At 42.6% G+C, this 25133-nt stretch overlaps 1 pseudogene; it reads right to left on the minus strand.

The window, feature by feature from the left end:
- Positions 1–25133, minus strand: part of LOC135709172 (uncharacterized) — a 256458-nt pseudogene that overhangs the window by 214626 nt on the left and 16699 nt on the right.

The following is a 25133-nucleotide window of genomic DNA, read 5'->3' on the forward strand; positions in this document are numbered from 1 at the left end:
ATTCTGTGACTAACTTCTATTTCCAAATGTTCTGGCTAATGACCAAGCTACTACGCATCGTACAGCTCCAGAAATCCTCAGCTGTTTACCCACCTCGCCAGCGCAGTTTGATCCCAGTGAGCGTCCATTGTTTACATTCGGCACAATACCAAATTCAGAATTCATTTATCCACATCGTTTGACAAAAATCGATTTCCCAATAAAGGGGTAACGAAACAGTTGAGGAAGGTTTGTATTATTTTCATCCATGCTCTTCCCCTGCACGTATGCAATATTCGTTGCTGCTATTTGTTCTGACATAAACGACTTGTTGGTTTTCAAAGACCCCCTCCCCCCCTATCACTATTCAACCATCCCCCTCCAATCAACATCATCATCATCAGCAGCGGAGAGAACCGATTTCGGCTCGTATAATCACCGTAGAGAAAGAACAGAACAATTCACGACTGTGGTTCGATTTCACGCTTGTCTCCCGAATTGCGATGCTGCTGCCGGCTGCCACCTACCACTCAGCTACCAAAAAATACGATCGACGTTTTATTTACATTCTCCCTCTCTCCGTGAAGGTTCCAAAAGGAATGGCAATAATCTACAGAAAAAAAATTGGCTGCGACGTGTGTCGATGTGAACCGATCTTAAAGTTTCCCGATAAGGAGAAAGAGTTGAAACCCTTGGGGATTTGGAATGAGCTCTGCGGTGAAGCGATCCACAAAAGAGTGCAAGATGGATGGGCTCTTGAAAATAAAGTACGCGTCTCCGTCTAATAACGATCGTTAATTTATTGATCCCTTTTTTGGGAGAGCCGTGGAGCCGACGGAGAATGAAAGCTTTATTTATGTATGGTTGTGAGAATTGTTGGAAATTGTTGTGGAGCTGGCTGCTGTCCGAATAGAGTTATATAAATTAGAGTGGTTTTGAAGAAGACACAGTGTGAGAAACATAAATTTGTGGATTAATCTAAATATAAGACAACAACAAAAGACAATTGATACCGTCTTCAACCAGTGGTTACACAGACTGAACACTTAACACTAGACAACGGACAAGACACAAAACCCTGTAGACCAGTAGGGAAACTTCCTTTTTACGAAAAGTTCCACCAGCTTGAGCAGGAAAAGTTCCACCACCCGAGCAAAGCTAGAAATCAAATTGAACTCAAAATTTGCTGTTATGATGAAACTTATTTTGAATACGACAATTGATCTCATTTTGGTTGACTTAACAGTTAACACAGAAAAAATGAGAGCAACATTATACACTATTGAATCAAACGGAAAACTAGTGCTGCTTTCAATTAAATCAATTTGATTACTGATTTTGCATTCATAATATTTAACTGAATACGGGCCTGGCATAAATGGTCAGCATCCAAGCTTCTCACGCTGAAAGACTGAGTTCAAATCTCACCCCGGACAATGGCCTAAAATATGTTAAACAAAACAAATAAACAATAATCGTTAGTTCAACGACAGATGAACTTAAATTAAATGTCAAACAATACGTAAAGTTAGGTTGCTTTCATTTAAAAACCTTTGTAGACATGAAAGCAAAATATGATCCAGGCTTATGTCGCGACAATTGAAATCAAATTTAATTTTCATTATGATAGGAACTGCAAACTTTAATATCGGTTTGCTGTCATTTTGTTAACCGACTTTGCTGAGCCCTTATGATACTCAAGTAGAATTCTTCAGCTTATTACATTTCTACTGGAGCTCATGAGTACATAACCCTAGTTTTATTACCAAACAGTTAATGACGACAATCACTCACCTTTCACACATTTGGGCAATTCCTTCACCTGCCACTCATCGGAATCGACATCGCATCGGATATCCGCCTTCCCTTCGATTTCGAACCCATCATTACAGCTGTAGTGTGCCGTCACAAATTCTTCTGTCTCGTCCACCGTGATGCGCGCAGTCCCGTGGGCTATTTCCGGCGGTTGTTCGCAATCCTCGTACGTTGACCGTTGTCCGACCGATGACTGCGCCAGTGCTGAAATCACAAAAGCAAACAGTAGATAATAAGCACAAACAGGAAATTAGAATGACCTGCGTGTGTCACCATCCATCAAGCGAATGCGACGCACGCCTCAGCCAGTGAAGCACGCTTACGCACCCTTGATTGATGTGCGTGGAAATTGCGATGAATTCGGGAAGTTTGATCGCAAGAGTGCCCACCAGCACTCAACTGATTGAGCGGAATCTGATCGAATGTCAATCATCCGATTAGGGAAGCTTGTTTTGGCAGTTGATGGCTCTACATCGGAGGACCTACTCCTTTGCGATTGTATTTGAGACAAACGAATTTCAATGAGAATGATTTGCTTTGAATTGGATTCTTCGAAAAAGTTGAATTGATTTCAAAAAGAAGAGAAACGATTTTCTCTAAACCACGTACTGCGACTATATCTACGAGAAAAAACCTTCCATAAAAATCCATTAAAATCCAATCAACCTGGCGTAAACCTGTGACAAGATCATAAATTAGTATTTATTTTATTGGCTCCACGATACGTGCCGAAATGCACAAAAGATACACACAAAAGTGACAAAAGAAACATGGAGCATCCACCGCAACCGATCCGTAGTCAGTGAAAAGCAGCAGAAAAACCACCACCATAATATAGCCACAAAAAATCAAATCGAATCGAATCGAAACAACAATTTCGATCACATAAATCTCTTCTTGCCCTTTTGGCACGCGCGTGTGGTGCTCCGGTGCATTTTCCGGTTCCGGAGGAGGATGAAATAGATAAAATATTATAAAGAATGCAAGAAACGAATCATGGTTTAAAAGTCAAATATCAGCAGTTCACAGGGCACTATTCGGCATTATTTTAATTGTTTAACAATTTTGTTTTTGTATGGGCAATTTTACAAATGAAAACATCCATCCATTGACATCTTAGTTATTTTAATTGAAACTGGAATCTAGAAGGTGTAACCGTTGGTTTCTTAAATTGATTTGCATTAGCTTCGCCAAGTGCACCACCTCCTTTAAAAACACCTTGCCTTATGCAAAGTAGTGCTGCCACCTATGTGTCAGCAGACGGTGTTCATTCAGTAGTCGACCTAATTAGACTTTCATTATTCTTACACTGTAAATGCAGCATAAAAAAGGAACATGATTCACGAATGAATAATATTGGTTTTGTCAAAAAAAAGGAAGCCCCACCACACGCTAACTTGAAAGTACCCATTAATGGTTGAAAAAGACCCATTTTGAAGAAAAAGTGGCTTAACTCATTAAATGAGTAAATTTTTTACCCATTAATGAATATCTGTTACCCATTAATGAGTAATTGTTAATCATTAATGGGTAACAGATACTCATTAATGGGTAAAATTGTTTAATCATTAATGAGTTAAGCCACTTTTCTTCAAAATGGGTCTTTTTTTACTCATTAATGAGTACTTTCAAGTTAGCGTGCAAGAACTTTCTAGATACCGCCGTCCAACCAATTCTTTCTTTCTGGCTCAAGACTTCGAGATAGTTAGTACACAGCAAAAAAAGTTGTTAAATATTACATCGAAACTGCTGCAACCTGGTCAATCCATCGGTTGTGTAATATAACGTTGTACCTTTGTACATGTACGATGTACATCGATTTTGCGAACAAAATTACATCCATTGATGTAATTTTGTATCTGCTTTTTGCTATTACATCATTATTTCATACATCAGCTTGAATGACATTGATCGATATTACATTTTTTTTTTGCTGTGTAGTGCGCGGCGTGTTCTTAAAAATCGAGTTAGTTGTCCGAAGTGAAAAGTGTGAATTTTGAGTAATATTTAATTCTTTTATTTTAGGAAAGTTAGTAGTGTGTAGTAAGGGAGTTAGTGTTTCGTGTAGAAGTAGTGTTAGTAGTGTGTAATAAGGTAAAGAGTTAGTTATTTGTTAGTAGTGTATAAACTAATTGTTAGTGTTACCTTATTTAGGGTTCTGTGTAAAACAAAGCCAACGTGGTCCCTTTCCGTTAAGCGGGTCTTACACGTTGAAGATCGGAAAAAGGTATAGTTTTGTATGGTTAAGATTTCCAATTCGACGCGGAAATTATGGTGTATGTGTGTGGTTGGGACTGACTAGGCCTTTTCCGTCCGTTGTGCACAAATCGGACATTTATTTCCAGTTCTACTTCCAACTTGGACACACGTGAACGCTATACGATTCCCGGAGCCAGAAATCAACCCTGCGTGTACTCCCTTGGAGACAACGGCAGAAGCGGGAAATTCTCGACGTCCAAGTGGTGGATCCACGTTCGTTATCAAAATAGCGATGCAATAGACAATAAGTCCATTGTAGTCAGATCGACGCATGGTCAGGGAAACCATTGCTGTGGTCATTGTTAGTCGCCATGCAAGGACGCCATCATAACGCCTAAAACCACCGTAAGCCACCATCACCGTAAGCCACCATCACCGTAAGCCACCATCACCGAAAGCCACCATCACCATCACCACCGAAACCGTAAGCCACCGGCACCGATAGTCGGTACCACTACCGTAAGTCACCATCATCACTAACACCACAGTCCCACCACCAAAACCGTAAGTCGCGCTGGTCCAATTATTAAAACACAAATGAGCATGCAAGAACAGAATAGTACGAAGACAAAACACATAAGTTCGTTGACATGTATAGTAAAAAGGAAACAGATAAAACACGTGATCACGTAGGATTTTGTATGTTGTAAACCATCAAAATAAATGTTCAAGTATCGAGGCATGATTTCTAAATTACACATTACAGCTTTGTTGATTTATTAAGAAGTAGATATTTCTAGAATTTCACACATTTCTGAGTTATTCGTGTTTCGACGATGAAAATTCACCCAATGCTGGAATTTCCCACCCCTCGTTTTCTGAAATCTTTCCGAGGTTAGATTTGGTGAAACTAATGTATCTAGTTGGATTCAACCCTGATGAACCTTTTAGCGTTCATGTTGTTCATGTTTCTTCTTTATGCTAGAAGGTGCAGTGTCAGAGAGAGTAAACATAAAACGACCCTGTGAGCTTTCCTTTATTCGTTTGAATTGAAGGAGGGTATAGAAAGGAGTAACAAAGGAGCGGAAGAGATTGAATGTTACATTCAAGTTTTTTATAAGGGAATCATCTGAGAAATTTACAGTGTTCCAGCACCTCAACTGTTTCCTTATCGTTGGTATCCTACAATGCACTTCCAGTTACTAAACCAGTGTACCTACTGCTACCGCTCTCCGTTCCCCGTTCCGATTTTGCTTTTGTTCTTCAGGTTGTTGCAGGCCTTCCGCTTAGGGCAGGAATTCATTCGATTCCCCTAAAAAAAATATTCCCCATCCGATTGAAGAAATTAAGCAAGCACGTTCACGTTGTTATCACGTTCACGTGTACACCTGTGTACATGTTGAGGCCAAACTCCGCAGGAAATTTATCTCATATGACACGCTTAAATTTACCGTATTTTTCCAGCACCAGCACCAGATCTCTGTCTACGAAAGGAAATTTTATTTAAAAAATACAGTATCGCTGAAACACCCACCAAACGAAATCTTAGGGACGCCCCTTTCTTATGAGGCTAGTTTCGAAAAGTTTGTAGCCGACACTGCGGCTTAAGCGCCACTCCGGTAAAGGAGACCGCAGGTCACGTTGAGTTTGCCCGGATGAGACTGCCCCAGGGCGAGTCCAAGTGAAAATCTTCCTAGAAAGAAGAGATCGAGCCAGCTTGACTACTACCGAATTTGATCGATTAGAAACATCTATTGCGAAACAGCATAATCTTTCACAACATCGAAATAACTCCAAAAAGCTACCGGTAAGAGAATACACAAGCTCTAAACGACGTTCCACGTCAAGTTCTCCTCATCGGTAGTTTCCCTTAATTTACGCCAGAGGCGCAGCTGCAGCAAACGAGGTACGCAACATAACAGTCAAATTCCGACCACGCGGAAGACAACAACATAATTACACGGACCCGAAAACAACGTAAACATACTTTTTTCCTCTCATTCTAATCTTTGGTAGAACTGATCAACAACATTACATCAATTTCAAATCAAACATTTATTTCACAACGGAAAACGGTAAGTTGAGATTTTATTATTAACTAAAGCATGCTTTTACGAAATTTCCATTGCTTGTATTTTTTCTACTCCTCTTTATTCTATTTCTCTATCTAGTCCTATTCTTGTGTGCGTAACTACCTTCTATCTGTGCTGTGCTCTTGTGTTTCTTTCTGACGAATCCCACGACGATGCAGCAAGCGGGGAACGGCAAAGCTTGGCACCCGGGTGTCTAACATTGATGGGTTGGGTGGGCATCCATGTATTACGTTACGTGCGCACGTTTGTCTTGCCGACACCCAACCTTACAATTCTTGGACTTTTCCAAATCTTAGCAATTCATGCTCTTCGACCTTATGGTCGGCAAAAAGGTCCTCCGTGGCGCCCTCGCCGGACGCCACACTCAACGAAAAAAACAGAACGGACTCACCAGTTGATTTAGCTGCTGATGATTGCTGCGCTGTTGTTACTGGCACGGCAACGATGCTACTTCAATCGATGCGCGTTCGACCGTTGGTGTTGAACGGCCAACGATGTCCACGTGGGTGGACGAACCACAAAGCCCCGCTAAGCGATGTAGATGCGGATCGCTTTCCACCGGACAAGGTGACGGTTGCCGGGATTATTCACCCCAGGGATGCAGGTGATGATTTTGTTTAACGAGCACATTACCTGGTCTAGCTTATTTTTCGCACACACAAAGTCTAGCCTAAGACGCACACTACGTTTAGATTTATAACTATAACTAAACAAACGACGAGGAGAAATTAGAATTGAAGTATAAAAGTACAACCACGTTGCTTTAACTCACTTTACAAAACGAAACTATCACGCGAACAAAATGAAACACTTCCACTGCAATCTACGGTTCGGACGAAAGTGAAGCGTAACCGTGACCCTCAGATTAGGGAAGGTGACCTCGGCCGAACTCGATGGAAGTTCGATTTTCCCGCAAACTTCTTAGAACTAGATCGGCAATGCGAGAGATTATTCTGATCGATGGCCCTTCGTTCAAAGTCGGGTGTAGCCACAACTCTCTCTTTTCCCAACTTTCCCGAAGATTTCACTGGACTCGGCCTTGGGAGAAATTGTACAAGGTCGAGTGGCTTTACTCACGAGGCATTCTATTTTCATAGTAAATCGACCAGTGTCGTTTTGCTACTGGCATAGTTTTTGGCGTATGGATTAGATCTAATTCATTCTTATTTTATGTTTGACTAATTTACTATTTACAACATGGACGTACACTTGGTATACCTGCTACAAGTTCTATCGGTTCCAGAAGGTTTTGTAGTTTCCAACAGTCAGCATAGCCTCAAACGAATACGTAAATCTTCAAGTTATCGGCAAAAACAATTTACCTCTACGTAGTAGAATAAACGTTACATCGTTCACAAATAAAGAGAGGAGCTACCCTTTGGAACTCCTGATCTGTTCGAGAAACAGTATGATGAGTAGTTTCCAATGCATACAGTAACTTCACGTTGCACGAGGTACGATCTAAGCCAGCTGCAGAAGGAAGCAGAACATCCAATTTTTTTCAAGCTTTGCTAGCAGAACGTCGTGCACAACTCTATCAAACGCAGCTTTAAGATCAGTGTAGATGGCATCCACTTGAAAGTCCATGCATACATTTTCTATACAGAACGACGTAAAACTGACGAGATTCGTTTCCACGGAGCGGCCAGGAAAGAAGCCATGTTGACATGTACTTATGTAATGCTTGCAGAAAGCAAACAATCTCTCATTTATCAGTGACTCAAACACCTTAGATTCAACCTCGAGCGAGGTAATCCCACGGTAGGTTTCCACATTGCGTTTGTTTCCTTTCTTGAAAACAGGGAACATAGTAGAGTGTTTCCATAGCGCGGGAAGTTTCTGCTGACGAAGCGACAGGTTGAAGAGCAAGGACAACAAGCAAGCAGCTAAGATATCGGAGCATTTTTTCAGGACACCAGCTCGGACCTGGTGAAAATGATGATTTGGTTTTACTTATCACAGAGAGAACTAGATCTACGGCAAAAACATCCATGTTTACGAGGTTGGGACATCACGAACGGCTCACTTAATTTCTGCTTGCGATGGTGAGTCATTCGAGAAGACGCTCAAGCAGTGCCTAGCAAGTAGACTGCATGTGTCCAGTTTCTTTCCTCTTTGCATTCACAAACGACCAGAATCCTTTGGGGTGGTTTTGCAGATCATGTTGAGTACGAATTACATACCTCTTGTAAAGAAGCTTGTTGTAGTGGCGATAATCATTGCTGGCAATTGAAAAATTTCGTTTCGGTCTTCCGGAAATTGAGAGGATTGGCAGTCGAGGTTTCATCAAAACGAATTTGAGATCTGTTCGCGATAGATATATCCAAAGTAGGGTGGAAATCGTCAAAAGGAACGATGACGTCAGGCGCTTCAGCAACGACACAATCCAGAAGTGCACTTTCGCTTACAAAACCCAAGACAAGAAAACGTGATTGGAAATAGGGAATAAGCCCAAGTAACAAATTTGGTTTTAGGCTTTAAAACCTCGATAAAACTTGCAATGTTACTTGGGAGTCTGACCCAGATACAGTCCATGAAAAGCCGTGCCGTCTACAAGCAAGCGGCTGGCAGGCGTAGCTGAATATGCAATCGGATCTGGAAACGCAAAACCCTGGCCTGAGGGCGACCAGATAAGTCCAGGCTGATTAAAATCACCAAGCAGAAGAAGCACATGCGTCATATCAGCCAAGGTCGATGCAAATTCTGCAGCCTCCAGACTAAGCTCAGCAACACAAAGGCTTTCGGGGAAATGGCGTTCGGTGAAATGGCATTCGGCCAAATTTTCCATTGTAATTTTTTTTTCGCTCCTCCCTAGCTCGAGACAGACGTGCTGTTGGATGAATTACGGCCTAATCTGTAGACAGTAAAAGAGTGCGAGCCGTGTCAATGGTAACTTGTCCAGGATCCGAGCGAGAGAACGGTGGAAGTGGTGGCCATAACCGAAAGCGAAGATGAACTGAAACCAAGCGGCGGATCAACAGTGAATTTCACATGGACGAGTTCTTACTTGTCGTATAGTGGTTGGAAGACCCCTTCATCAGGCCCGCACACAGGGCCGAGGTGACTGCAGGTCGCTAGCGGGAATGGTTCGACTAGAACTCCCTTCAGCATTCCCTTGAAGTTCTTGTTTGAATATTCTTCAGATTTTGTTTGAAATTTTCCTCAAAACACTCTTTAAATTATGTTTATAAATCTCTTTGAATTCTCCTTAAGATTCATCTGTTTTCATGCTCAAGATTAAAAAAACAAGTCTCTTCAGAAGAAAATAGAAATCTCTCCTCTCCCCAAATATACCTTGGAAATTTCCTCAAATTTTCTGATTTAGGATTTCTAGACAGAGCTTCGTTAGAATTTTTCCCAGGATTTTTTAGGAATCCTCCACAGTGTTTGCATAATATTAACACTTTAAACCCTTTTAAATATACTCTACATTTCCATAGAAATTCTTGGCAGCATTCTATAGAAAATAATTGAATTGTTAGATCCCTGAAAGTTCTTTCAACTTCTAAAGCCTTGAAATGTTTTCATGGGTGAAATCTGGGATCTTGATTTTTTTCAAGACCCTACATTATAACTATTTTATCAGTTTCAGATTAATTTTTTTCTAAAATGAGATGAGATGAGATGAAATGGCTCTTTTCGACGTGTTGAACACTGAGCGGCTGCCAGCTTCGTGTTTCGCGATTTTATTGAGTGAAAAGTACCTCTGAACTTCCGGAAAAGTGTCGCAAAATGTGCCCCGATAGGCAATCTATGCCGATTTGATGTTTTCCGTGGAAAAATTCGTCGAAAATGGTGGTAATTCGGTGAAAACAAAGTACAGACTTTGTTTTCTTTTGCTTGTTGGTGCTCTTCCTGCTGGAGGAGGGAGTTCGTTTTTTTTTTGCCCCGTGTGCAACATAACGAGTGAACGAGAGATAATCGGCTCGTATATATATTTTGTTTTAGTGGTGAGGAGAGAAGAGTGCCGTTGCCGCAGGTCGAGGATGAGTTTTTGAGTGTGGGTGCGTGAGCAAATCGAATGGTGAGATTTTTGACGTAGAACTACGTCTTTGTCGACTATACTGGGGTGCAAATCAAAAAATATGTGTGGTGAAATAGTGTTAGGTTTTGAACGCTTGTAACTTTGTCATTTATAGATGAAAATAAAATCCAAATACGCCAATCGATAGGATATTACATTACAAATCTGCTGAAATAAATATTTTTGTCATATTTCCACAAAAAACATAAGACAAATGTACAAATGATAATTTTATCTCTGTTTTCATGAAATAAACTAATTTCGCTAACCCAGTCGTCATAATCGAGTACCATTTGGTTGTACATCGTTCTGCTTGAACCTGAAAATATATAAAACAGCGCTGCTGTTATGCCTCTGCTCATTACTGCTTCGGACGGCGTGGCACTTGGTCCTGCAGCAAGTAGGAGCAAGTCAGCGGATCAAGGTGGATCATGGCGTGACCACCTATCACAATGAGGAAATGAGGAACTTGGAAAAGTTATACATGCAAAACAAATCAAGGAAAAAAAGTGAACCATAACCAAAACATTGAAATATTTGAAAAATTTAAGATAAAGTATAATAGTCAAAATGCATGACATACATCAATTTTGCGTGGTTCTACGTCATACTGCGGTCATGTATAGGACACAACCCTTTATTTTTTTTCTTTCGTGTGGGATGAGACGCGAATAGTGGGATAGTGAATATTCATCAAACACATACACAAACAGCACAGTGGAAAAGATTTTTAAAAATCCGCTGGATTACCTCAGGACCAGTGAGAGAAACGAAGGTGCTTGGAATTTTTACTTTGGAGCCGAGCGGACGCTGTTTTGGTGTGAGTATTTTGATTATTTTTGTTTTCAAACAGTTTACGCAGTGTTGTCGGAATGATTGGCGTTTGAACGGTTAGCATCAGTACAAAAACAATTCTCGAGTCACTTTTCAAATAGACCAATGTAACAAATGTAAACAAATCTAGTTAAGCGATACAAACTATTGCTCTTCTATCATTGAAGTGACAAAGGACCGCGACAACGAGAGGAAGGATTTAATTTTCTTTTTGTTTTTTTTTTTCGTTCCGGCGCTGATGACGTACACTTCGTTTGAGTTTCTGCAAGTTCCATAGATGAGCTACCCTACATAGTACACGCCTATATGGGTGCCCAAAATAGTATGCCGCAAGTAAGTATATCACCAAAACAACTCAAGATTCAGAAATAAAAACCGATGGCGCTGCAAAATAATGAGGTAACTTCTACAATGTACTGTAATTTGTACAATAATACTCATATTACTCATATTACTTTAAACAATCGTCACGTCGGTCATAGCTTGTTATGATTGCCTGAACAATGCGTAAAAATCAAATCGAAACATTGAACGTCGCGTGATAGTGGAATTTAGTCAAGGCCTAAATACTTTTTCGTAGCCTTTTATTTTCGGATTTGAAAGATCGTCGGTTGCAGTGGCTTGCTTACTGAGCAGAAAAACGCGGTCCCAGGTCCTTGCATATTAAAAATGTATGGTAAGATCGCTTGTGTATCGTGTATTTTGCTAAACCTTTCGTTGTCGTCGGTGCCGGGTTTGAATAGTTATAACAACTTGAGTAACGGTATGATGTGATATGAGGGGCTCGGTGGCCTTAGAGCAACCGTTTTTGCTTACTGAGCAGAACATCCTGAGTCTAATCTCAAGCCCATCCACTTCAAGATTCGTCAATCGTTTTATTTGTTAATATGAGTACATGGTAATAACATCAACTCGATGATTAAAAAGGAGCTCGTTTGCCTAGTAGCAAACGTTTTTGCTTACTGAGCAGAAGACCGTGGGTTCAATCCCAAGCTCCTTCGCGTTATATGATCGTTAGGACATCAATTCAGCTTATCGTTTACCAAAACGAATCCTGCTGCAAACCCAACCCTCTTACCCAACATCCCTGTGATTCCTCGTGGAAGTGCAGAGGACTCCTCGGCTTCCATCAAACCGAGTATCACGTCAACACATTCCTACCCATTCCTTTCTTGACCTGTGTTCGGGCGCGGCCGGCGCTGGTATTGCCTAATTCGAGATCACCAGTTTTTACACATCGTCTATTGGTTCTCTGTGTTATTACAGCTGGTCTGGCAATAACAGAGTAGCAACCGTGGGCGGTCAATCATGCTCATGCTCATGCTCATGATTTTTTTCTAAAATAATCTAAGACTCTTAACATAAATCGAAACCAATCTTGAAAATGTTATCCCAATTTTACTGAATACGTTCGTTTTTTGCAGAATTTGAACAACCGAAAAATTATCGATATTTGCATCGTGAAAATCAGGAGAAGGCCGGGAATCTCATTGGCCACCCTGCATCCAGATCCTTTCTGAAATGAATCGTTCTTAAATCTACCATGTAGCATCATTAAACTCATTTTAAAAAAATCAGACCTTTTTTTTCCAAAAAAAATAATCTGGCTACAAAGGGGCAATGGCTCTACTTCTGGCCTTTGGATCTAAGATTGGGCCCATCGCAAAAAATCTGCTATTCATCAATTTTATTTAGACTATTGAAAATGTAGTCGATTGCTGAATTTATGTGTGGACCCAAATTAGGGGCATTTAGGCCGACATTACATCCATTTCCCTTATATTTCGCTTGTTTATCAATCTTATTCAAAGCACTCCGGTGGCACAAACGTCATCCAAGTACACTTTGCTTGAAGCCGATTTTTTTGGATCTTTGGTTCGATTATACACCACTGAAGTAAACATTACGAGTTTCAGCTTCGTTTAAGTCGAGTATTAGTACAAGACACTGAAGAAGTCTGCACATTGTAGACGAAATACGCGTATCTGTCAAGGATAAGCAAATAAAGTAGTGGAATTAAATGGAAAATACTAATCCTTCTCTCTCTCTCATTATACAGGTATTCCACTAAGACGCCCACATTCATCAGGATTCGTTTAGACGTTTGTTTGAAAGGCCATGGTAACGTTGCGGCATGGACATTGGTGGTTATTGAATTATGTTTATCGTTCGGTGAAAATGTTAGAATGAAGTACAGCAGCTCCAAGGACTCGTCATATTCGGATGTTTGGAACTGATAAATCGTTATGATGGAAAAGTAATGTTGTACAGTATGTAAAAATCGTTTAGTAGATTATAAACCTTAGTTTAGGATAGCAAGCATATCCTTTATAATCCTTTGATTGGATGAACATTGATGAAACTATTCACCTAAACCGATTGCTCCAACAAACGTGTTTGGATTCTCCTCATTATTATTCCATTCATTCGACTCTAACCCGACTCAATGAAACCAGTAACACGCCTCCGGAACGGATTAGAGACGTGTCGCCTCTTTATCCATGTCACTGTACAAATGGGACTACATGTCTCTATGGTTGTGCCGCGAAAAAAAGAGAAGCCACCGACTTAAGACCCTTAGATTATCTGGCCGAAAAGAGGCGCGACAAATTAGGCAATGATTAACACATTAGATCGCCGCCGCAGCTATCTTCGTTACACACAGTAGTGGCGGCCACCCGAATGGGTCATCAATCTTGTGGCAGTTTTCGTTGCGTGGCCGGTCGTTGGTGGCCGTTTGGAAATCTTGATGCGTAGATTCTTCCATTCCCTTATATGGGAGTTGAATTGTTACATGGCAGTAGGTTCGGTCACGGAATGCGGTGAATTGAAGACATTTACATCGATCACTTCACACAAATTCGAATCTCCGAAATTATTGAATCTGCGATTTTCTGTGACTCATTTTACCGAATAAAACGTCCAAATAAAGTAATCGAACAAAAGCATCATTTCCACATATGTATGTTTTATAGTATTTCTATCATCCTACCAAAAGGAAATGGTCACTGACCGAATGCGATCAGATAAACTAATATTTGATCGGCTATAACTTCTACTTACCACACTGATCGAAATGGAAAACCAAATCGAATTGAATATTTCCTTTTATTGAATGAATGATGGAAAATCTGTGAGCGTGTGCCGAGGAATGAATCACCGAAATTCATTAAAAAATTTACGACTCTTTTAACGGCAGCCACCATTTTCGAGAACAGGTTCACTCGAACCAAAATAAACCATCCACAAACCAATTCAGAATATCGAAATTGATTCGTGAATAATTTTACACCTAAACCGATTGTCCACCTCGCTACGATCTGGCCATAAATAATACATTTACAAGCACGCTGCCAAATCCAGTCTGGCGGAGAGTGTGACACATTCTCACCACGCTATCCACCCATTCCAGTCCCGAGCTGTCGAGGAAAGCTCACCGATAAGCTCTGGTTTATTCAAATCAGTCTCTGCCCGATGCCGGTGCGAGACAGTTCAAGATGGCCATATTTGTCCGCCACAGTGCTGTGTCCACGTTTTGCAATCCAAAGGCGCCAAAACCGACTGATAATAGCATCCAAATCGGGAGATGCACCTCACTGCCATAAATCTTGTGATTCTGCCACCTACCTTTTTGTCGGCTTTTCAGTGGTGATGTTATCGTGGTCCAAGAGCACGCACTTTTAACCTAATTAACCGTCGAAACAGCGTCCTGAATGCCAGCAGGAAGTCTACAACCTGATGGCAAATGACGACCACAGCCACAAGATGATTGGTGGATTGATGTTTTTTTTTTGAGTGATGGTAGTTAGAGGTTTGAACTGAATGAGTTAGAGTTGCCAGTTTCTTGTACCCTCCCTTGTTTATTGAGCATTGATTTAAAAATATATTTGAACATAGTTCTTTATGTTGAAGCTAAATGACTCTCCGATCATCGTTAAAACCGATCATTGATCCATTAAATCGACACAAATCTAAGATATTTATTATAGATAAGCAATAAAGTGAATCTCACTAGACAATATACGCCATCCGAACTCGATTTTTATTGCATATGATTGCCGCCCATCGATTGGATAAATCACTTTCATGAAAATGACCATCATAGAACGAGCCGAAAACAAACATCGTACCGCCAGTCATACCGAGCACAGAACAATGATACGGTTTTAATCGACCGGGCAGAATGAAGAACATCGAAATCGACAGCACTGTCGCCGGTGGTCATCCGAGATTTACATCATCGCACTAGCTGACCATGGCACGGTCATTCGGCAGAAAAACCAGCGGGTGGCACACGCACCATGCTGTGACCAGTGAGTTACCGGTGTTCTTTTTTACGTGCCTCGAAATGTAGACTACTGCCACATGGCAGCCGGCAGATGCTTGTGGCATGCGACCGAGACGGGTCCACCCACGTGGTGGTCCCATCACCCATCTGCTCCATTGGACTACGCAGAGTTGTTTGATAGCGCAGAGATGACGATAAACGATGACGGTGGAAATTGTGACGCTAATGCGATGTTCATAACACTCTGTCTTCGTGTCTTTTGAAGAACTTTCCCAAAACAATCATAAAACTGCCATTAGCACTCACAAGCATCAATGTGTATATATATATATATATTGTGTGTGTGAGTGTGTGTACATTATACGTGCATTCAAGTTCACCCCGATCAAACACTTGGTCAGTGTTCGGAAAATCTCTATAACTCAAATCTCATGCTTCAGAATATTCGTCTACAAGTTTAAGGGCACATGGAATACATTGCATACATTTAGGACTTAGCCAAATGTTCAAGATACCGTAATTAGCCAAATACCGGACGGTCTGTTAATACGGCCTTTTAATTTTTAATTAATTGTAGCGTCTACTTTGTAGCATAACAAACATGTGTGATGGTTTTGAACCATTCCATTAAGCCATGTTAAAATTTACGTGCTACTTTGAACATGATACTTACTTACTTACTTAACGATCCTGCGCACCTCCAGGGTACAAAGGGCCTCTGTGAAAGATGTCCATCCTGGACGATTACTAGCTTTGACCTTGACCTGTGCTCAAGTCAAATTTCGGTCAACGTTTTTAATTTCACTGTTTAGGCTCCGCCGCCACGAGCCTCTGGGTCTGCCTCTGCTGCTATGTCCTGCGTAGTGTGTGGCCGACCCACCTCCACTTCCGTTCACGAATTTCTGTCTCTATCGGCTTTTGATGACACAAACGATGAAGCTCGGAATTTGAGATCCGATTGTAAGGCCACCAGGCACGAATTATAAACACCTGCAGCTTCTGAGTGTTCTCCGCTGATACACACCATGTTTCACTGGCGTATAACAGCACAGACTTCACGTTCGAGTTAAAAATTCGGATATTGGTGCGTCGACTGATCTGATTCGATCTCCATACATTTCGCAAACTGGCAAAAACAGCCCTCGCCTGCTTAATCCGTGCACCTATGTCGCTCTTGGGCCGCCGTCCGACGCTATCTGGCTGCCAAGATATTGAAAGCTTTCGACTTTCTCCACTGCCTGCCTAGCTACCGTGAAATTGGAACGGTTTTCCGTGTTGACATCCAACGATTTGGTCTTGTTGACGTTGATGGTTAGACCTGCTTCAGAGGAGCGTTCCACAAGGTCGTCGAGCTTACTCTGCATGTCAGAGCGCCGTTGTGCTAATAACGCAACATCATCAGCCAAATCGAAGTCGTTGAGATGCTCCATGGTAATAGGCTGCCACAGCAACCCACGGTTCGGTACACGGTCAACGGCTCCATCCATGATCTCGTCGATTACGATGAGGAACAGTTGCGGTAATAATATACATCCTTGCCTCACACCCGCGATTACCCTAATCAGGTCAGACAAAGCTCCGTTGTGCAACACTCTACATGAGAAAGCCTCGTACTGCGCTTCGATGAGGTTGACGATCTTATCAGGGACTCCCTTGCGTTTCAGAGCGCCCCATTTCGTGGTTTAGTCGGTCGAAAGCTTTTTCGTAGTCAATGAATACCAAGTACATGGACTCTTGGAACTCATTGACCTGCTCCAAGATGATGCGGAGCGTGACAATATGGTCCACACCGGATCTTTCAGCACAGAATCCTGCCTGCTGTCGTTGGAGAGTCGCGTCAATCTTCTCCTGTATTCGATTGAGGATAACTTTACACAGAACTTTGAGAACAATACACAGTAACATGATGCCTCGCCAGTTGTCGCATACAGTTGGACTTTTACCAAGGCGCCCTGCATCCAGTCGGCCGGAAAAGTCGTGGTGATGATAGCATGGGGTCAGCTTTCTCAAAAGCTGGATGACGATACGATTCGTCACTGGGAAACGCATCATAGTTCAAAGGACATTCCGTCGTACAAGTCCATGGTAGAGTTCCTGGAGAAATACTGTGCTATCCTGCAGTCTACGTCTGCACGAAGAAGCAGTGATTTCAAACGACCGTTCAAGAACCCAGTGATTCACGCTGCAGTGTCATCCAATGGAAATTGTCAAGTCTGCAACGGCGGAACACATTCCATTGAACAGTGTAGGCGCTTTGGGAAGATGAAGGTCATCGATAGGAAGGCGATTATTCGGAAGCTTGGATTGTGCTTGAACTGTTTACGATCAGGGTACTTCGTTATGGATTGTTCGAGGTCTACGTGTAGCAAGTGCGGACAGAATCATCATTATCTACTTCATCCGTACGTGAGTCGAGTGAATCAGGAGCATACTTCTAGTCAGCCCTCCTTCCAAGTTTTACCGAAGAGACCTAAAGCAGCGAATCTACCACAACAGCAATCCAATCAGGCCCAAAACCGGAACACTTCGCTCCCCAACCCACAGTCTACACAAACACCAAGTACATCTTCGCAGAATGCACGCCCACCTCCCACCAATACTCCAACAATACACCACACTGCAACACCATCCAAAACACACCATCATTCAAACATTGCGCTACTATCTACCGCTATCGTGAAGCTCGGTGATCGTCACGGAAACACCGGTCTTGCACGCGCTTTGTTAGATAACGGATCTCAGATCTGCATAATGTCTGAAACGTTGTCTCAGAGTCTGAACTTCCAACGGCTTCGGGAAAATCTGCCTGTAAAAGGAGTGGGTGGTTGTTCATCTGTTAGTAAGCAAGCAGTGTTAGCAACGGTCTCATCGTGTACCTCATCGTATGTATCGTATGAGCTGAAGTTCTACGTGTTATCAAAAATTACGTCAAACCTGCCACAGCAAAGCATCGATGTTTCGTCCTGGAATCTCCCGGAGGGAATTTTTCTTGCGGATCCAGCCTTCAATGAATCAAATAATTTTCTACGATCTTCTGTTTAATGCCCAGCGGAAGCTCTCTAATTCAGGAATAATACTACGAAATACGCAGCTGGGATGGATTGTTGCCGGGGGAATTCCTGAAACATCTATCGTCAGCTACAGCACGGTAGCTTCGTCGTCGGTGACTAGGGAAGAACTTTACGAGGAGCTAGCCAAATTCTGGGAATTAGAATCATGCCACACGAAGAGCTGCCTATCCATCGAGGAGTCTGCATGTGAAGCCATCTTTGAAGAGACGACTACTAGAGATCCTGATGGGAAGTTCCGCGTAACGCTGCCGAAAAGGAAGCACATGCTGGAAAAACTGGGAGAATCGAAGGCGATAGCGAAGAAACGTTACCTTTCCATGGAGAAACGGCTGAATGCCAACCCGGAAATTGAAGATGTTGTACACGGCTTTCATGCACGAATACCTGTCCATGGGTCATATGACGGAGGTAGTAAATGACGATGAGGAATCTGGTTCGGAATATTACGTACCGCATGCAGTGCTGAATCCAGACAGCACTACTACGAAGTTAAGAGTAGTTTTCGATGCATCCTGTTCTACGGATTCGGGTTTGTCTTTGAATGACGTCTTAATGGTGGAACCTGTCGTTCAAGATGACCTACGAAGTATCCTTTTGTGGTTCCGGTTGTTCAAATATGCTGTTGTAGGAGACACAGAAAAGATGTACAGGATGGTATGGCAGCACGAACTGGATCAGCTGCTGCATAAGATATTCTGGAGAGATTCGGTTGAGGAGCCATTGCGGACATACAAGCTCACAACTGTAACGTACGGTACATAATCTGCACCTTATCTTGCCACTCGTTGCCTGAATAAGTGTGGTGAAGAGGGAGCAGAGCGCTATCCCGTAGCTTCAGTGGTGGTCAAAAAGAGCTTTTATGTTGACGACATGCTAGCCGGCTCGCATACCATTGAAGAAGGCGAACGGCTCTGTAAGGAGGTCCTGGAGCTTCTGAAAGGGTCAGGCTTCAACCTTAGGAAGTGGAACTCCAACAATCCGTAGATTTTGGCGGCAATACCCTCGCATCTGCGAGACGATCGAGAATTCCGGAATTTAGATGAGAAGGCAACTGTGAAGACGTTAGGTCTCACCTGGGCGCCGGCTACGGACACACTGTGGATCAAGGTTCCGGATTGGAGGCCAGGTGGGCCAATCACGCATCGTGTTGTTCTCTTTTCGACCCCTACGGATAGTTGGTCCAGTAGTAGTCCAAGGAAAACTCTTTCTCCAAGAGATTTGGAAGGCGAAGTACTCCTGGGATGAACCTCTAAGCAATGAGTTTCAGTCCCGATGGTTGGAGTTCAGAACCAATCTTTGCGAGTTGGATGCTGTGTCTGTTCCTCGATGGATCAGGTTCGGAAGAGATGTAATCTCATGTGAATTCCACGGACTCAGTGATGCAAGCGATAAAGCATACGGTGCTGTGGTATACTTGCGGTGTGTGATCCGGGACGGAGAAGTCACGGTCAACCTACTGATGGCCAAATCAAAGGTTGCGCCGTTGGAGGACCTCAGAAGAAGAAAAAAGAAGCAATCCACACCTCGGCTGGAGTTATCTGCTGCATTACCGTTAGCCCATCTGTATGAATCGATCTTCACCAGCATGATGATAGCAGCCAAATCCTACTCCTGGACAGATTCTACGATTGTAAAATGTTGGATTTCATCACACCCGTCAAGATGGCAGGTCTTTGTGGCCAATCGTGTATCAGAGATACAACATGTGACAAAGGGTGGAATCTGAAATCATGTTCCGGGAATCGAAAATCCTGCTGACATTATTTCGAGAGGAGCCACTCCAGCTCAGATAGCGAGTAACACTCTGTGGTGGAATGGTCCAGAATGGCTGAAGAAGGAATCACAGTACTGGCCAGTTAACGCACAGGTTCCAGATCAGCAGTTCGATTCGGTGATCCTGGGGGAGAAACCGCTAGTGGCAGCAGTCCTACAGATTCTGCCTCCAAGTGAGATCTTCACGTTACGTTCGACTCTATTAAACCTTGTTCGTCTGACCGCTTGGTTACGCCGGTTTTCTTTTAATTGCAAACCCGAAACAAGTTGCAGAAAAGATTCGGAGTTGTAACAGCCGCTGAACATAAAGAAGCTCTGCTAGTTCTGGTGCAGTTAGCGCAATCAGAATGTTTCCCGCTGGAATTATCGGATCTTGCAGCAAAGAGTGAGGTCAGGCCATCGTCGAAGCTTCGTAATCTGAATCCTGTGATGATCTACGGGACAATCTGCGTCGGTGGCCGACTTGGAAATGCTTCAATTTCGCAAAGGCGAACACACCCGATGATCTTGGATAGCCGACATCCATTGACAAGGTTAATTTTGATTGACTGCCACCATCGATTGCTGCACGGAGGACCACAGTTGATGATATCTTGCGTTCGTGAAAGGTTTTGGCCATTGAGCGTCAGAAACCTAGCAAGGAAGGTAACGCACGAATGCATGAACGAGCAGCTGATGGGAGATTTGCCGCTTGAAAGAGTATCGCCTGCCACTCCTTTCCAACGAGTGGGAATCGATTATTGTGAACCGTTTGAATTGCAGCCTGCAACTCGAAAGGGCGCTCCTGTAAAAAGCTACGTCTGTCTGTTCGTTTGCATGGTTTGCAAGGCCGTCCACGTTGAAGTCGTAATGGACCTTACGGCCGAGGCATTTCTTGCCGCTCTAAGGAGATTTGTTGCCAGGCGTGGAAGGCCGGATCAAATATACTGCGATAATGCGACCAATTTCGTTGGAGCACGCCGACAGCTAAGTGAACTAGTTCGCAACTAGGACACATGAGGAAGGTCATCGGCAACAGGATGCTGAAGCAAGACGAAATGCTTACCGTTGTGACTCAGATAGAGGCGTGCCTTAATTCGAGACCTCTGACTCCCCTGAGCAACGATCCAAGTGACCTAGAAGTGCTGACTCCAGGACACTTTTTGATACAACGTCCACTCACTGCGATACCCGAGCCAAGTCTTCTCGAGCTACCAGAGGGTAGGCTCTCCAGATGGCAGCAAGTGCAGCGCTACAGTCAGGTGATCTGGAAGCATTGGTCAACTGATTACTTGTCAAACCTCCAGAGTCTGCGATGTCACTATTGCCTGGGGGCAACCCTACAGTAATGTATTCAATTATTTTGTATGTCCGGGAACATTCTGATGCGTTCTCCTTCGACAATGTCCATCCATAATACGAGTCCTGCATGGAAACATCATGTGTTCCGGAATACACCATCGCTTCATTACTTGAATTTCATCGAAGCTAAGCATGCCCCCATTGGGGCAACCGTTGGCAATCCCGTGGCACTCTAGTCACATCTGTCGAGGGTGCCGACACCTAAGTTACGTTTCATCTATCATATATTGAATTTCTGATCCCAATCGCTGTTGTTCTTTGACAGATATGGATCAACTCGCTTGCGGCCATCGCTTCGATCACTGAAGATCAACTCAGCTAAGTATGGCCCCATTTGGGGCAAAATTGGCGGTTCACGACACTCCATGTCGTATATGCCAGGGGCCGCAGCATAAGTTACGTTCATTAGAATTTAGTAGTATTTCGAAAGCCAATGGAATTCCCTTCCACCAGAATCATCTCCAAGGCTCAACCATTCGATGCTCGTTCCACGGATCAACATCCACCTCGGGGAAGCTCAGATGAGTATGGCCCCATTAGGGGCACATTGGCAGCTGACGGCGTTTCAGCCGTAATCGCCAGGGGCCGCCGTAAAAGTTGTGTTTCCTAAATCCAATAAGTTGTTCGAAGCCCAATCGGTTTTCCTCTTCGACAGAAACCCCTCGACCTTTGATCATCTTCGCAGCTACTTCCGTTGAAAATTTCACGCCCCCATTGGGGCACACTTTGGCAAGAATGGAGAGTTTCGTCTGTTAACGCCAGGGGGCGACAGCTAAGTTATGTCCCTTCTCTTACGAATGTGTACCGGAATCAAGCCGTCTTATTCTTCGACAGGATACAAAGACCGATTCCACCTGCACAAGCCATCATGTTCGTCTACCAAGGCAGAAGTATGTGAGCAGCGAAGTTAACGAAAGGTATCACAAGCAGTAGGGATAAGTGGATTGGGTCAGAAGTACCGCCAACGTTTGGTTCGGCTTGACGGACGGTCATAACCAGTTCCCGATAGCAGAGCACTAGAGGATGCATAAGTTTCGGAGAGCAACGTCAACGAGGATTGAAGACGTTGAAGAAGATCTGTTAACACATGTTGAATTATTATCATTTTAGTTAGGCATAGGTATAGGTATTTGAATTGTTTTGAGTGAACTCAAGGCGGCTAGTATGTTAGGAAAAGTTAGATCATTAATTGTGTGCGTCACTGTAGAGTAAGGAATCTGATGATGAGTGACCACGAACGCACGACCGTCCTTGTGTATGTAGCCGAGAGCAATAAGCTATTAGTGATACGCTCTTACAGCATCACCAATAGGTAGTTCATTTAGTTACCCGCCGACCACCGACGGTACCGATCGACCGTGTGATCACGTCGAGTATTAAAAGAATTACAGTCCATTTTCGTCGAGTAATAAGTGCGTTGTAAATATAGTTTCCGTTTGATTGTATCACCGGTTTTACTAAGTGCTTAGTCCTAACAAGTGTCTCGCGGGTGCGCACGGATTGTGCAAACGGGGAAATACCCAACAGTGGTTCCTATTCAAAAAGTTGCTGAAACGATTAAAGCCGAAGAGTTTCGTCCACATTAGAGAAAATCTTAGAACTTGTTGTTAAAGGCCAGCTGCTGGAGTATTTGAATAGCAACTCTTTGTGGATACCAGAACAATCGGGATATCAGGAAGGTCATTCTTGTGAAACTGCATTGAATTTGGTGTTAGAAAAGTGGAAAGACAACTTGGAGCGTAAAGATACGATTGTTGCTGTTTTTTTGGATCTGAAACGCGCTTTTGAAACAATTTCTAGGCCCTTACTGTTAAGTACAATCAAGCGCTTTGGAATTACGAGTACTGCATACAAATGGTTTGAAAGCTATTTGTCTGACAGAACTCAACGGGCTGTTTTTAATGATTCTGTTAACAGTCTCATAGGGAATAACCTTGGGGTGCCCCAGGGAAGTGTATTAGGGCCCCTGTTATTTATTATGTATATTAATGACTTGCGACGTGTTTTACGATTTTGCAACATTAATCTTTTTGCAGATGATACTGTGTTATTCATTGCAGCTAAGGATTTAGAAGTTGCCGTCTCACACTTGATTGAATATTTGCAGTATCTAAGTAGATGGTTGAAGTGCAAGCAGTTAAAATTGAATACAAGTAAAACTAAATGTATGGTAATTTCGCGGAATCGATTAAATGAGAACGTCTCTGTTGAAATTGATGATGAGACTATTGATCGCGTTCAGGAGATTCAATATCTTGGTGTGGTTATTGATGACAAACTTAAGTTCAACTCTCACATTGAAAATGTCATCAAGAAAAATGCCAAGAAGTATGGAATTATAGAATTTGTTCGCCACGATGGTGATGATGGATTTTTAAATATTTGATTTAATAGTAGTAGTAAAAAAATAGTAGTCTACAAAGGTTTGAGCCTCGCGCGCATATTACGGATATAGAGGACTGAATTTAAAATTTGAAAAAAAAGCAATTTTGAAGTTTATTTGGAAGATACCTTGAGTTAGTAGTAAGTTTTCTGGCAAATGTTGGGGGTTCGTGAGCATTCCTGACATTACTGAAAATTATGATAGCATCAGATTGCGGGGTTGCTAGTGTAATAGGATGCTTTGTTGATTGTTCATTAACTCTTGATTGCTTGTAATACTTATGAATATATTAGGTGGACAAAAAGGCGAACTAAGAGGTGGACGCCTGAGCTTTTCCACATTTATATCGCTGTAAAGCAACTGTAAACTCTAGAGGGTATTTATATCTGTAACTGAAATCAGTTCGATTTTGTTTGCCAACCTGGTTAAAATGTCATATTCAATTATCTTAAAGATAAATCATCTAGCTCAAACCTTTGTAAGGGTAAGAGGTGGAACTATCATCATCATCATCATCATTGAGTGATCTGGAGTGCTGCAGTTGATCTAAAACATATTTCCAAAAATTCGGTGAAAAATACTATCAGAATTGTGATGTGACTTATTTTGAAATCAAATGGATTAAATCTTTTATTCACCCGCTTCACGTTAATCAACCATCCTTGTTAGGCATGATTTCACAGCCGTCCAACCGTTTTCGTGGACGAATAAAATCATCAATTCGGCCTTCCTGCCTGCCACTGACAGCTGACTTAATGTGCAGGACCGTGTCAGCCTCTGGGCACAGGATAATTCAATTTATTAGTAACCCAAACGACAAGTCACTCACTTCTATCCACGTCCGCAAAGAATGACATTCAATCTCAGTGAAAGGAACCTCAATCAAGACCAGCACAACCAGAAGTAAGTATGAAAGGAACAAGCCTCTTATACTGAATGCTCCAATCAGGAATCCTTTTTTTTTAGCAGTGTGTTGGCGCGCTAATGAAATGATTCTCGTACCAAGGACCGGCAATCAAGCGGCGACATGTCAACCGACTGAAATTAAATAGAAATCTTTTTTTTTCCTGGTGGTCGTTGTTATTGTTGAATTGGATACGGAAAATTTCTGGACGGCCACTGAGGACAAAAATAAACCACGAGGAAGTCGACGACATTTAGCGTGGAGTGCAACCAACTCGTTCAGTGAACTCCGTAAATCGAAACGACCACAGCGAAGGAGAGTGAGGTAAACTTTCTTTCACGGGATTTTTTCACCGGTTCGCCTCGAGGAGTGTCACAGTTGCAGTCTGTTTACAGTTTTTGGGATTTTCCCCGTTGCTTTGAGCTACTC

The sequence above is a fragment of the Ochlerotatus camptorhynchus genome, unplaced genomic scaffold, assembly GCF_037179485.1.
Source record: "Ochlerotatus camptorhynchus isolate MF236.1 unplaced genomic scaffold, CSIRO-AGI_Acam_v1.1 ptg000353l, whole genome shotgun sequence".
NCBI classification, from domain to species: Eukaryota; Metazoa; Arthropoda; class Insecta; order Diptera; family Culicidae; genus Ochlerotatus; species Ochlerotatus camptorhynchus.